General features: G+C 44.1%; 1 pseudogene; it reads left to right on the top strand.

The window, feature by feature from the left end:
- The first annotated feature begins 3,525 nt into the window (after positions 1-3,525).
- Positions 3,526-15,816, top strand: part of LOC110315598 — a 25,704-nt pseudogene continuing 13,413 nt past the window's right edge.

The raw sequence follows: 15,816 nt of genomic DNA, 5'->3' as shown, positions 1-15,816 counted from the left end.
CAATCACTAATTAAGGAAGTGCCCTACAAGATTGCCTACAGCCTGATCACTTGGAGACATTTTCTCCATCCAGATTCCCTTCTCTCAGATGACTCTAGCTTGTGTCAAGTTGACATAAAACTAGGCAGATCAAGGTCTAATGTGGTTGCAGTCAGATGGTGTTCCTGGCCGCAGTCATCCTCAGAGCCTTCTGTATTCTGTCCACTGCCTGGGCTGCAGGTTCTGAACTTCTCCTTCCTCCTTCCTTCTCCATCTCTCTATAAGGTGTCTCGAGCCTTTTCTATCTCTTTATGGAAGCTCAGAGTATCCAAATGTCTCACTGGAAGTTGAAGATTGTGATGGCAAATTTCCCAAACCAACTTGGTAACGCATTGAAGCCTGATATTAAGAGCTACAGACATCTGGCCATACCCAGCAAGGTCTCACCTGTTTGCAGCTGACACTGGTTAAGGACCTGGGTGCACTCTTGCTCTGTCCCTTGGTAATGTTGTTAAGGTGGTATAATAGGATTTCCAAACATTGAGAACATGCAAATATGTCTTTATTCAGTAACTGCAGTGGCCAGTGATAGTTGCCCCTTCTAAAAGATACATTTATGTCTCAAACTCTGGACCCTGTATTGCCTTAATTGACAAAGGTTTGAATGTCATTCAATATGATAAAATATATGACTGAGTGGGACCTTGGACATTGTTTATCAATTAAGAGCACATACCACTTCTATAGAAGACTCCAGTTCTATTCCCAGAATTCCCTGGGATGGCTCACAACTGCCAGCAACTCTAGCACCAGGAAGATCTGACACCTTGACCTTTGTGGGTACCTGTGCTCTGACTACATTTACAGGTGACGTGAAACAAGAAAGACATCCCAGCTGGGTGATGGTGACTGTGTTGACCTTAATTCCAGCACCCAGGAGGCAGAAGCATTCAGATCTCTGAGGTAGAGGTCAGCCTGGCCTATAGAGTGAGTTCCATGATAGCCAGAGCTACACAGAGAAACCATGTCTCAAAACAAAACAAAACAAAACAAAATAAAAGTCATTTTAGCATGATGGTACACACCTTTAATCCCAGCACTCAGCAGCAGGCAGAGGCAGGTGGATCCCTGGGAATTCATGTCCAGCCTTTGTCTACATAGTGAGCCTATGTTACCAGAGCTACATAGTGAGATAAACAAAGCAGAGAAGAATGTACACCAAGATGAGAACATGACTGGTGGCAGGGACAGAGAATGGAGTGATGCTTCTCAAGTCCAGGGATGCCAGGGCAGCTTCTGGGAACTGGCAGAGACAGGGGTGGGTTGTCTTCTAGTGCCTCTGCAGAGAACAGGGCCCTGACAATGTTAGATAAGCAATGTCTAAACCTGGGACAGAGAGTATTTTTCCCACCTACCCCATCTCATGTACACTCACTTGTTAATGGGCTTAAGGAAACTACTGCAACAACCATCTTCAGATCACACCGTGAGGTGAATATCAGAGCCTCAGAAAATGTATTTAAGTTCATCTTTCTACTGCTCAATTGATGGGCCCTTTCTCAGATGACCATTATTAAAATACTGGCTTAAATACAAGGAGAAGAAGTATCTGTTTAGGGAATGGAGAGATGAGTCAGTGGTTAGGAGTACTGGCTGCTTTTCCAGAGGACCTGGTTTTGATTTTTCAGTACCCACATGGGGGCTCACAACTGTCTGTAACCACAGTACCAGGAGGTCAAATGCCCTCTCCCGGCTTCTGCAGGCAAGAGATTTCATGTTTGAGGCCAACCTAAACTCCTCAGTGAATTCTAGACCAGCCTGGATTATTGGATGTTATTCTCTCTCATTCAATCACACACACACACACACACACACACACACACACACACACACACACACACATACACACACATTCATGCACATGCACACATACAACTTAGTCAATTACACATTGTAAAGTTAATCAGATCTCCATCATGAATGGATAATATCCATTGTTTAGGTTTCTAGGGTAGCAATGCCTCATGTCTGTTATAAGCAGTTACAACAGCTCTGCATAAGAACATCCAAATCAGTCACTCAGAGAAAGAAGCCAGGGCCATCCTCTGGCTCAGCAAACATGCAAACAGAAAGGTCAAAGCCAGTCATTGTGGCACACATCTTTCATCCCAGCACTTGGGCGGCAGAGCCACATAGATTTTTAAGTTTGAAGCCTGGATTATATATCAAGATCCAAGCTGGTCAGTCAGGGGTAGAGAGTGAAAACCTGTCTCAAAATCAAATAAAGAAGAGAAAAAAGAAAAAGAAAGAAGGAAAGAAAGGAAGAAAGGAAGAAAGGAAGAAAGGAAGAAAGGAAGAAAGAAAGAAAGAAAGAAAGAAAGAAAGAAAGAAAGAAAGAAAGAAAGAAAGAAAGAAATGAAAACTGAGAAAGTGACACACAGCAAGGTCTCTGGCTCCATTCAGGGCCTATACTGTGGCCTGTAGTCCCCTCTGCAGGCTGGTTTGGTTTTGCTGGCTGTTACACATTCTATCACCCAATTCTGTAGTAGCAAATCCAATGGTCTGGTCTGCAGTCCTCAAAATGATTTTCAATCTGAATCAGTAGACAGCATAGTTTAAACAGTGTGTCTCATATAACCATTATGTATGTGTGTATATCTAAGTATGTATACGTGCATATGTCTATGGTGTATGTCTGGGTTCCTTGGGTTGTTGTCTCATAGTACAAAGTAACACAGTCACCAAGGATCCAGGATATAAACTCTACCTGTGGATGCATAGGAGAAGGTCATTTTAGAATGAAAATCCATTCTGATTTCTAGTTAGTAATATAATCAGCATGAATAAAATCAGCATGACACTCTTGCTTTTTTTTTTTTTTTGAAACAAAGTCTCATTCTTTACCCTAGGCTGTCCAGGAATCATATGTAGTACATGTAAAAGTACTACATGAGTGCACATGAGTGTCCATGTGCAGAGAACAGCAGTAAATGTTAGGTGTCTTCTTTGTTGCCACTAATAGAAATTTAAGTGCACAAACACAGGATCTCAGAGGCTGTGCAGGCACAGAGAGGTGGGGCCTGCTGAGCTAACTCAGTTCTCAGGGTAGACATGAACATGGAAACCAGATTCCCTACACCAGTAATTTGAAGAAACCTAATGAACTTCACATAAGCAATTGAACCTGTTGAAAATTAGTGTGTTACTCGGGATTTTCTAGAAAGTTCTGACAAGTACATCATCAATCTGGGCTGCCCAAGATCATGTGCTTTTGGTCTCCACAGTACCAGGAAGGGGTTGTTGAGCTCATCTACTCAGTGAAAATCACTGTGGAGTGAGTTAAGGTGTGAACACTCTCAGCTGAGTGCATCTGGATCCAGTGATGGGGTGGGGAGTCAGGCTGAGAGTCTACACAGCTGCAGCTTGCCCCAATCAAAGCCTGATGACCTGTGGTTGGCAATCCTGCTAAATCTTTGGCCAAGTCTTTAAAATCAGAGCAAGCTGGGGAGGAGAAAGAAGAGTCAGTGTGGACTTAGGCCACAGAAGATGGAGATCCATTTGCCAAGTATGCCGATGATAGAAATCTTCTCCTATCTGGATGCCTACAGTTTGCTACAGGTTGCCCAAGTGAACAAGGTAAAAGCTCCTTGGCTGAACTCCTCCATTCGGTGCACCCTACATAAGGTCCCTATGGCCTTTCCCACTCAGTCTTGGAGTCTTTGCTACTCCAGCACCACACTCACACAGCCTGCCTGCCTGCCTGCCTTCCTTCCTTCCTTCCTTCCTTCCTTCCTTCCTTCCTTCCTTCCTTCCTCCCTCCCTTCCTTCCTTCCTTCCTTCGCTCCATCCCACCCTCCTTTGCCTTACCTTATTCAAATCTGTCAACTCAGTTCTGACACAGAAGTGTCTCTGGGACTCAGCTGCTACTCTTGACCAAAAGGAGCTCCATCCTACAGAATAGCAAACAGATATATCTAGCGGACATGGTTAGCATTATCCACTGGGAAGACCTCAAATCTGGTTAAATGAGGCAGGAGTGGTGGTTTAGGACTGTAATTGAAGCACTTGTGAGGTGGAAGCAAGATGAGCAGGAGTTTGGGGCAAACTCAATGACAGGACTTTAAAACCAGCCCAGGCTACTAGACACCGTAATTCACAACAATAACAGTGACAATAACATTCTGCCAAAAGAAAGGACCAGGCTGCCCTCTGGAGAGGTGCTGCTGACACTTGCTGTCCTTGAGACTCCCTGTCAGACCTTTGAGACTGACCCTCCTTCCTCTGAGCCCTCACAAGGTGACTTGTGTTGGCTGGGGTAGGGCTCTCCAGGCTGAGAGCTAGGACTGTGTTTGATTAACCTGTGTAGGCCCTGCCCAGAACAAATTGAGTGCAGGAGAGGGAGGTGGTTGTTGGTTTAAGGATTTTTTTCTCTCTCATAGAACTGGAATGCACTTGCAAGCAATGGTGTCCTGTGGAGGTAAGGAGAGGGGCAGGGTGGGATGGGAAGAGGGGACAAGATGGGGCAGGAAGGAAGAAGAGGCCTTCTGATTCTGGACCTGGACTTCTGCTGCATGAGGATGGTTAGGGAATTTTGTTTGCTCACTGTAACTGTGGCTCTAAAGTAAGGTTATTGGGGTCAGCCTGATGGAATTGCAACTGTGTATTGCAGGAAGTTGTGTCAGGAAAGATGGCTCTTCTGTGACATGGTTACCCTACAGCTCCTGGGCAAAGAGACATGGAAGCAGTTCTTCGTTTACCGAACATGGCAAGAACATGCCAAGACCCGGGCAAAGCCAGAAGATTTCACTTACAAGGAAATTCCTTTGGAGTGTGGTATGGGCTTGAGTACCTAGAAGAGACCCCCACTTGGTTTTTCCCGTTCTGTGCAGTCCTACATTCTCATTTAATAAGAGGAAGGGAACTGCAGTTTAACAGGGTGGGGCTGCTGTGCTAGTCTACCCATGGAACCAATCTGTGATCTGCTGAGTGGTTGCTCAACATCGTAAAACCAGACCTATCGCTCCCTTTCCCTGAAGGCTTTGTACCCTTCCCAGAGTGTAGAGGAAATTTACTGAGGAAATTACCAAAGAGGCTTTAGTATTTATCTTTTTCAAAAAATTTCCTTGGAACAGTTTTCTGATGGAAAGATGCTTTTAAGTTTTTTACATTTATTATTGTTAGTATTTCTGTATGTGATGTGTGTACATGGCACAGTGTGTGTGTATGTGTGTGTGTGTGTGTGTGTGTGTGTGTGTCTCACAAGACAACTTTGTGGAATCTGTTTTCTTGAGGGGAAGAATCTTATCCTTTCCATTTGGTTTTGAGTTTCAGCCTCACTCTATAGCCATGGCTAGCCTCAAACTTCATCTGTAGACTAGGCTGACCTCAAAATCAAGATCTTCTGCTTGCCTTTACTAGGACTGGTACATGATTTGTCTTTCCTTTTGTTTCTCTCTCTCTCTCTCTCTCTCTCTCTCTCTCTCTCTCTCTTCCTTCCATCTTTCTTTCTTCCTTCCTTCCTTCCTTCCTTCCTTCCTTCCTTCCTTCCTTTTCTTCTTAGACGGGATCTCATGTACCACAGGAAGACCTCAAACCCTTCATGTAACAAACACCAATGACCTTGAACTTTGGATCCTTCTGCCTCTAAATGAGTACTGAGTTATGGTTTATAGGCCTCTATAAACATAACTGACCACTCTGCCCACAGAGTTATGGCCCCAGCTGCCAGTATCCATTTTGTACCTATAGAAACAGACTAAAGAGTCAATGTATCTGAGCCAATGACCAGCCTGCAGCGTGCTTGGCTGCCTCTGCCTTTACCCTTTCCACAGCTTTTTCCAAACAATGTAGAGGGAATGAAACACCTTCTTTGGTTTGCCTCATCCTTCAACTGTTTAGTGTCCATATCTGATCGGGGTTTCCTTGCAGGTGTTCGGGGACATGCATGTTACATCTCAGGCTGTGCCTTAACAAGAAATGGACAAGGCAGGTCTGCTGTCTGTATGGTGAGTTCCAAGAACATGATTTCCACCTGGGATGTTAATGAGGTGAGTCTGGTCGATGAGTAGCAAGTGTTACCCTCTTATGAATTTTAATTTCATCTTTTTTGTTATTGGTGACGATGAGACGGGATCCCCCTGTACAGCCCTGGCTGTCCTGAAGTCCCCTGGCTGTCCTGAAGTCCCCAGATAGATCTGCCTACCTTGGCTTCCCATGTTCTTTGGTCAAAGGTTTGGACCACACCTGATTTTCCCTCTTCTTACTTTTTTCATTGTTAGATTTCAATGTTTTCTATGTATGGCTGTTTTCTGTGCACATATGTATGTGTAATCCATCTGTATCTGCTGCCTGTGGATGTCACAAGAGGGTGTCAGGTCCCTTAAAAGCTGTAGTTGCAGATGACTGTAAGCTGTGGGCACTGGGGCTGTGGGCACTGAACTCAGGTCCTCTGCTAAGCCATCTGTGCAGGGCCTGTCAGTGTTTCAAAGTTTTCATCATAGAGATTGTTCTCATCCAAGGTCGGGTTTACTCCTAGGTATTCTTTTTTAAGATATATTTTTAATTTCATATATGTGTGTGCCTGTGTTAGTTATGGTTGGTGCCAGTTGTCAGAAGGCAGAGGCTGTGAGGTGTTCTGTAGGCTTTGGGAACCCAACTAGGGTCCTTTGTAAGAACATTAATTTCTCTGTACTGCTGAACCATCACTCTGGCCCCTTACTCCAGGGTTTGTTTGTTTGTTGTTGGCTTGCTATCATTTGTTTTTTTATTTTTATTTATTTATTTTGGTTTGGTTAGAAGCAGTGTTCCACTGTGTAAGAGCCTTGAAAGACACTTGCTCTGTAGACCAGGCTGGCCTTGAACTTTGAGATCTGCCAACCTATGCCTGCTTGGAATCAAAAGCGTATACCCTGTTCACCAGGCCCTTTCAGGGGAGGTGGTCAAGGCTGCTCTGAATCAGAAGGCTTCCCTGATCCTTCTTTACTTTATTACTCTATAGGACAGGTAGCGATTTTTTCCATGATAACATTGCTGCCTGTCAATTTTCTGGAAGTTTATCAGTCCTAAGAGTTTTCAGAGGAGTCTTAGGATCTCTAATACAGACTCATGGTGTATGCAAATGAGGAAACACTGGCTTCTCTTTCCTATTGGTCTCCCTTTTCTTTGTTTCTCTTCTTTTCTTGTTCTTGCTAAAACAATACCATATTGACTGAGAGCAGAGAGTGTGGATCTACTTGTCTTGTTCCTGATTTTGCTGGAAATGCTTTGATTTTTTTCATGCTATTTGTGGATGTTCAGTAAAGAAACTGCTGACATTACTGTTCCTTGATATGATTAAGATTTTTATTGTAGATCTGAGAGAATGACCAGAGAGGTATGAAAGTGTCCAAAGCAAACAGAGAATGAAGTAGACTATGTTGTGTGTTTAAGACCAGGAAATGCTTTGTAGAGTAGAGTATCATGAGGTTGAAGGGGGCCTCAGTGGGCAGGCCCATGCTGAAGCATCTCTGCCCCTGAGGTACCAGACATATGATGGGTATAGTGTAGAATAGAGTTTATTAAGGGCATTGGAAGTGGAGTTGAGAAGGGGAGTAGAGCAGAGAAAGATGGAGAGGGAGAAAGGGAGAAATGTTGAGAGGAAAGGAGAGGCAGGTTAGAAAATGTGGGGAAGGAGAGGGAAGGGGTAAGGGGAAAGAGGGAAATGGGTTAGGGAGAGAAAAGATTCAGACAGAAAGGCCAGAGAGAGGGAGTATGGACCCAACAGCCCCTTTTATAGCAAGTCAGGTAACTGTCGGGTGGAGCCCGGAAGGAATGCTAACATTCTTTTGGTTTAATTTTAAAAAGGAGAAAGTAGAAAGAGGTGACGGTGAAGCAGGAATAGGGTCCTTGTGATCTCTAGCTGCTTTCTGCTGACTTTGGGGTGACATGTCTGGGAAACCTAAGGAAATGGAGATGGGGTGTTGGTCTTAGGAGAGTCAGTTGTTTCCTTCCTGTACAGGATCTGTGGGACCATCTGTGGGAAGGAGCAGGTCCAATAGAAACATCTGTGTCTGTGTCTGTAGGCACTGACACAACTATGGGTTGCTTCTCTGGACCTGTCCTGGACGTAGATTTTGAGTAAACGCCTGGACATAGTAAGGTGCTGGAACACTCATGCATATTTGAGGAAGAGAATAAAGTTAAGTGTTTTTGGGAGAAAAAGAAATGTTCTCGGTGTACATTGCAAACTTTTAGGTATGGGTGGTTGGATTGAGAGGAGTCCCAATCCCAGGGGACAGAGAGGAATCCCAGCCCCTGGAATAGGCAACAGGTAGGAACGTAGGTTATTGATTGGCAGGTGTATTTGTCTAGATAGAGTCTGTGTGGGCCTTGAGAGGTGAATCTGAGTGGGTTTTCTGGAGCTCATAAGTTTACGAATGAGATAAATCTGTTCACAGCAGGAACACACCTTATCATGAATTTAGAGACGACAAAAACCTTTCATAGAACCGAAGAAGTAATAAGGGTTTTTTTTTCCTTTTATCTGGGAGACTGAATATATATACATGAATTTAGGCATAATGAAACACATTTTAACTTAAATTTGAAAGACAAGTAAAGGAAACTTGAAAATTTGACCATGTTAAAAAAATGAAAAGAAAATTTCACCATGTGAATATGATAGTTGATTATATAGTTTATCATGAAAAACACCTTAAGTCTATAGATAAGAATGATAGAAAAAAGGTATGGCATTGTAGTAACAAGTTGGAGCAGCTGGTACAAGGTGATGTAAGTTTACTTGACAGAGTCATCAGAAAAGCTGTAAGAGTTAATTCCACAAGGTACACATAGCTAGCAATCTTTAAAGTGGCCAGGTTGTATAACATAAAGGAGTTGGTAGGCCGAGGTCAGTATCTGAAGCAGAAGACAAAAGAAATGACAAGTTAGTGTTATTTATGAGGGGTGATGTCAAGGAAATAATGACCTTGGAGGAGTGAAAGAATGTTTTGTGGTGGGTAAGAAAAGTCTAGGCCCCTAAGGGCCACAGCTCTAGTTACCTTGTCAGCTCAGTTGTTTCCCTTAGAGACAATAGAGTCATCCATCTGGTGGGACCTGCAGTGGACAATTCCATCTTGACTCTGGCAGAGGTAGTCTGGCCATCAGGTCCAGAAGATGAGAGGCTTTTTCCTGTGAGGGAGGGATGTGGGAGAAAAGACTCACTTGTCTTAGGCAATATGAGACATTTAACTCCCTGGGTATCCTCTGTCCACAGTGTAGGCCAGGCCNTGGCATCAGGCATGGTAGTAGAGCAGTGATTCTCTGTTGTTGTCAGACCACAATCTAGGCAGTCTTGTCACTGTGCCCATATCATTCAGAGATCTTGGGCAATGTGGGGTTCACTGTCAGGATTTGGGGGTCTCTGTCTATTATAGTAAGCTAAAACATTTAACATTACGTTTAGCAGATTTCTGACAAGGATGAAAGCCAGTATCTATTGAGTATATCTGAGTTAGACAATCGGTTTACTTGTTCTAGAATGTATCTAGTAAATAGAGCACATTGTAACATTATGACTGTAGCAAAAACAAGGATAGAGCTATCTTTTGGCAGGTAGGAAATGGTTTCAGAAGTTCCTGAGGTATAATGGCTTTTATTGAACTTTCAGAAATCCTTTAATCCAGCTTGATCTCATTTCTGGATGTTTGGAGAGTCTTGAGAACTAACAATTACCACATAATACAGGTTGGCTACAAGTTTGTGTGTTAGTGGGCTTTCTGTTGCTGTGTTAAAAGGTTATGGCCAAAAATGTAACTTGGAGGAAAGGACTCACAAGTTATAGTCCATCAGAGGAGGCTGAGGCAGAAACTGAAGCAGAGGCCATGGAGGGTTGGCCATTCTTTATGGTTCCCTCTCCATGGCCTTCTCAGTTAGCTTTCTTAATACTACCCATGACCACCAGCCTGATAGTAGTACTGACTATAGTAGACTGAGTCTTCCCACATTGATGATTGATTAGGGAAATACTCCATGGATGTGCTTAGAGGCAATCAGCTTTCATGGATTCGGGGGGTGTTGTCCTTTCTCAACTCACCACCTGTGGTAGTAGGGAGAGCTGGCCCTGACCTCTCATTAGCTGTGGCACTAGGAGAATGGGCCCCCACTTCTTTACTGGGCAGCACAGTAGACCTGTGCTATCTTGGGTGGTAGATACATTGACACAACTCTTCACACATTCTTCTTTGTCCGATAGTGTCTACTAGGATTTGGGGTACCTACCCCAGGAGCTCAACATAAAGCGTGTGGCTTGCACTGAGCATAGTTCTCTTGCGAAGTTCCTAAGCTGTGTGTTTTAGGGTAGGAATCATGGCTAGAGTTCTGGCAGCATTGTTTGACCTGGCTGCAGCACAGCTGTGCAGGTAGATAATCTCTGTTCTCTATGGTTTTGTGTGTCCTAGGGGTCCATATGACGCCCTAGGGAGGGATGGTGGGGACCGTAGTACCAGTGGGAAAGAACACAGGACTGGCCATGCCTGTGGCTCTTGAGGACATTGCTCCTGGCTTGTTTCAGTGTTGTGATGCCAGATTCCCACTGTGCAGTCCCTGCTGGTTTATGCAAGAGTTTTTTCTCTTGTGTACTCTGATTCTTGAGATGGCCAGCTGCTGAGCCAGTGTAGTAGAGAACCGGGTGAATGCTGGAACCTCAATGTGTGTTTCTGATTATCCTTCGTTCCCTCAACTCTTTTTTTATTTTAATAGGTAACAGAGCCTAATGGAGTGAACATTAATCCATTCTTGAGGTTGGTTGGTTCTGTTTGTCTGGGAGAAGGTCTTACCCTGTAGTCCTTGCTGGCCTGGAACTATGTAGACCAGGCTAGCCTCTACCTCAACAGATCTGCCTGCCTCTGCCTCCTGAGTGCTGGGACTAAAGGGTTGACCCAACGAACTTATGAAAAGGGTTTTTATTTAGTTAGGGTCTCAATGTTTATAAACATTGCCTCCCAAGCAAACTGGAAATGTAACATAGTGAACTGGCTGATCCTGATGTTGGAGGTTTGGAGGATTTGGGTTTTGTTTGTTTTTGGCAGGTGGGTGGTGGTAGGCTGTTTAGGATGACATCAGGCTATCCTAGAGTTCAGGCTGGCCGTGAACTCATGGGGACCCTTCTACCTCTGCCTCCTAAGTGCCAGGCAGGATCCTGAGGTGCATCATCATCATCATACCTGGCAGAGGGAGCCAGGAGTGAAGCTCAACCTCAACCTCCTGAGCCTGAGTGGTGTCTGTATGGTAATAAGGCCTTTAGTAGGTTGCCTTTCAAAGGAGTCAGTGCAGGAGTCACATTTTAGTGAGAGATTGACTTAAAGGAAAGATTATATTTAGTAGGAAGTAGAAGTTATTAATGATTTTCATGGAAATGAAGAAAGGGCTTAGAAATGGCTCTCTTGACTGATGCCTCTAATATTTTAGTAAAATTATGTTTTTGGCTTTTTGTGTTCAATGGTGCTATTGGTTGAGTGTGTGTTCGTGTGTGTGTGTGTCTCTGTGTGTGTGTGTGTGTGTATGAGAGAGAGAGAGAGAGAGAGAGAGAGAGAGAGAGAGAGAGGGAGATTATTTTTAAAAAGACTTATTTTATTTGCTTCATCTGCATGACCAAATGTGGCATCAAATCCCATTACAGATGGTTGTGAGTCACCATATGATTGCTGGGAATTGACCTTAGGACCTATGGAAGAGCAGCCCCTGCTCTCAAACACTGAGCCATCTCTCCTGCCCCTTGAATTATTTTTTAAGCTAAAGGAAAGCCTGGTAGAGAAACCTGTTTTTCTCATTTGCAATGTATAAGAATTGATGTTACAGTAACCAGTTTTGGAATTGATTCATTGTGAATAGGATGTTTCGTGTGTTGTAAAACTTAATTCTGCCAGAAGTGGTGGCTCAGGCCTTAAACTCCAGCACTCAGGAGGCAAGGGCAGGTGAGTTGGAATCCAGTCTGATTTACATAGTGAGTGCCAGGAGAGGCAGGGGTATATAGAGTGACTGAGTGACCCTGTCTCATAAACGAACAAACAAACAAACAAAAACCCAAAAAACAAAACAAACAATCAACAAAACAAAAACCAAAAAAACAAAAAAAACCTAGTCCCACTAGGAATACCACAGGCCCATGCTCCCTGCTTGCAGTGTTAGTAAAAGGTGAAATGGCTTGGACCACAGGATCAGTGATTGTTCTTCCTACTTGTTGGTGGAATTGGTTCTCCCCTTCTATGTGGTTCCTGGAGTCTGAACTTCTGTCATCAGGTTCAGTGGCAGGTGTCCTTCCCTGCTGAGCCATCTTGGCAGCCATGTTCTTCTCTCTGGTCTGTATAGTGAGTGTGTGCTCACCTCAGAGCATAATGCATGTGTCCTGTGTTCCTGTCCACTCCTGCCCCAAATATTCTAGATGTTTGTTTTCTTCTTTGTGTTTCTTTTTATTTTTATGTACATAGGTATTGTGTCTGCATGTATGTCCATGTGAGGGAGTCGGATCCCCTGGAATGGGAGTTACAAACAACTGTGAGCTACCATGTGTGTGCTGGGAATTGAACTCAGGTCCTTTGGTTAAGAACAGCTGGTGGTCTTAACTGCAGAGTCATCTCTCCAGCCCTGGGTTTCTTTTTCTTTTTGAGATAGTCTTGTAATGTACTCCAAACTGGCCTGCAACTTGACATTGTAGACCATATTGGCCTCAATCTGCTAGTGACCTTCCTGCCTCTGCCTCCCTGGGCTGGAATTTGCAGCCTGTGCTGTCACGTTCAGTGAGGGATACTTAGAACTTTCATCTTTTTTTAAAGATTTATTTATTTTATGTATATAAGTACACTGTAGCTATACAGATGGTTCTGAGCCTTCATGTGGTTGTTGGGAATTGAACTCAGGACCTTTGCTGTGTGCAGTCTACCCTGCTTGCTCCCATCAGCCCTGCTCGCTCTGGTCATCGCTGCTTAATCAGTCCCTGCTTGCTCAAGCCCCAAAATGTATTATTATATATAAGTACAGTGTAGCTGTCTTCAGACTCACTAGAAGAGGTCATCAGATCTTATTGCCTTTGGTTGTGAACCACCATGTGGTTGCTGGGCTTTGAACTGTCGACCTTTGGAAGAGCAATCAGTGCTCTTACCTGCTGAGCCATCTCACTATCTCAAACATTCATATTCTTTCCTTGTAAGTAAGAAAAGGTTCCAGTCTGGACGAGGCTTCCAGATAAAGCTGGTGGGTGAAAGTAGCTGAACTAGAGTTGATAAGACATGGTGATGCTCTTGTTCTCCAGAGTGTTATAACCTGGGTAAGCCCAGTACAGCCGGCCAGTATCAAGCTGTTGACTACCCTCCCTGATATGCACATTGCGGTCACTGTAGATATTCAATCAACTATCAAACTGTGGGACTGTCACAACAGGGAAGCTCTGGCGACTAGCAACCTGTCCTCTCCATGTAAATCATTGAAAGCTGTCATTACCAAGGATGGCCCGATTGTCTTGGTAAGTGACCCCTCATCTGGAATAGTCACACAGAGCAAAACACTTGCCAATTTGAGGTCCCCATTACTGTCAAATCTTAACTTGCCATATTGGAGTCTCTGCAAACGCTGAGAGTCAATCACAATATACCATAAATATTGCTATCCTTTATCCTTTGACCCATTTCATGTACATTTCCTTTTGCCATTCTCTTAAAAATGTCATTTTAAAATTCTTTCCTGGGATCTGGGGAGAGATGACTCAGTGGGTAGCAGTGTTTGCTGTGCAAGCATGGAGTCTTGAGTTCAAATCCTTGACACTCACATAAAAAGTGGGATGTGGCTAAATGTGTCTGTAACCCCAGTGGTGTTGGGGATGGAAACACAAAGGTCACTGGGACTAGATGGCTGCTAGCCAAGCCAGCCTCGCTCCAGGTTCAACAAGAGACTCTCTGAGGAGAAGGGTGATCTAACAGGGTACCTGGCAGCCTTCTCTGGTTTCCATGTGTGCCCAGGTATGTGATCTACATACATATGCATAAATATACATATAACACACATACAAACACACACACAGTGTTTCTGAGTGGTTTTACAATTTCTTGTCTTTGAATTGTTTACTATTTTTGAATCTGAGAATTTGTGTAGGGACAAGAGAGAGAAAATTGAGAATTTTATCAGATATTGAGAAAAAAGGATAATGTTGATGTCCCAGTGTGTCCTGAGGAGGAGTGATTTAGGGCTTGGAAAATATTTGCATATACCCTACCACATGCGTTTGAGACAAGTCTCATCATGTAGTCCTGGCTGGACTAGAACTCACTGTGTAGACTAGGGTGATCTAACTCACAGAGATCAGACTGCCTCTGCCTTCTGAGTGTTGGGATTAAAGGCATATCCTACCATGCCCTACAAAAGTTTCTTTTAAAAAAAATCCTTTAGGACATGGTCGTGCATGTCAGAGAGGCAGGTAGCTCTCTTGAGTTTGAGGCCAGCCTGGTCTACAGAGTGAGTTCCAGGATAGCCAGAGCTACACAGAGACATCCTATCTGAAGAAACACAAAAGAAAAAAAGTATTTGTGTTTGAATATTTTGCCTACATGTGTGTCTATGAATTATGATCAGGTTTGGAGGCCAGAAAAAAGCTATTGGAGCCCCTGGGGTTGAACCTACACACAACACAAACACAAACACACACACACACACACACTTTCTCTCTGTGTGTCTCTTTCTCTCCCTCTCTGTCTCTCTCTCTGTCTCTCTCTGTGTGTCTTTCTCTGTGTCTCTCTGTGTCTCTGTCTCTCTCTGTCTCTCTGTCTCTGTCTCTGTCTCTGTCTCTGTGTGTGTGTCTCTCTCTCTGCCTCTCTGCACAGTTACCTACTGAGTCATTCCCCCAGGTCTAGAGAGCCTTCTTCCATGGGATCAGCGCAGACACTCTGTGAGGCAGGCTGGTCACAGCTTTGGGTCTCAGTACTGGACTTGATGACACATGATGTATCTCAGAGCAGAGAACACTGCTTCCTCCATGCTTAACCTTCCCCCACTGACCGGGTGCTGCTGCTCTGATTTCAGGCAGGCGATACCTTGGGTAACCTCTACATCTTTAGGATTCCTGACTTACACCTCATTTCCAAAGTCAATGTCTTCCCGTATGGTTTTGATGAAATTGATTGCTCTCCTCAGAAGAAATGGGTCTTACTGAGTCAGAAGCACCCATATATTTACCCGAAGGTAGGTCTGTTCTAGCAATGGTGAAGACTGGAAAGAGTGGGAAGGTTGATTTCTCAGGGATGGCCAGGCAGGCCACTCCCCCGTCTCTTAAGCCCTATCATAAGAAAAGCCATTCCTAGAGTCAGAAAAGAATAATGTTCTTGGAAGCAGTCACATGTCCATTCATAGTGGCAAATATCTATTCTTGACGTGTCCTTGAAATGTGGCTCAGACCAAGGATGAGGGCAGGTGAAATAACTGTCCCCAGGTACCTTTGCTGACCCTGAACTCAAAGCAATTTTAGATCACTAGCTGATGTGCCCACCTGTAGCTGATAGATTTCATATAAGTGCAACCTTACTCAATGCCTTTATATACTGCCTTCTCTCTCACCTGCCAGCTCTCTGGTGCCTGGTTCTTAGGTGAGAGATGGTCTGCTCAGAGGCCAAGTACTCCTCAGGGCCCAAGCATATTTATTTAGTTATACATCAGTATATTATTAAAGCAGCCTAGGCTACACTATGATAATCTCAGCGCCTCATTTAAATGTCCAGCCAGGCATGGTGGCACACGCCTTTAATCCCAGCACTCAGGAGGCAGAGGCAGGCAGATTTCTGAGTTCGAGGCCAGCCTGGTCAACAGAGTGAGCTCCAG

This window comes from Mus pahari, unplaced genomic scaffold (genome assembly GCF_900095145.1).
Source record: "Mus pahari unplaced genomic scaffold, PAHARI_EIJ_v1.1 scaffold_3385_U1_1, whole genome shotgun sequence".
Taxonomy (NCBI): domain Eukaryota; kingdom Metazoa; phylum Chordata; class Mammalia; order Rodentia; family Muridae; genus Mus; species Mus pahari.
This window is presented reverse-complemented; position numbering and strand designations above follow the sequence as displayed.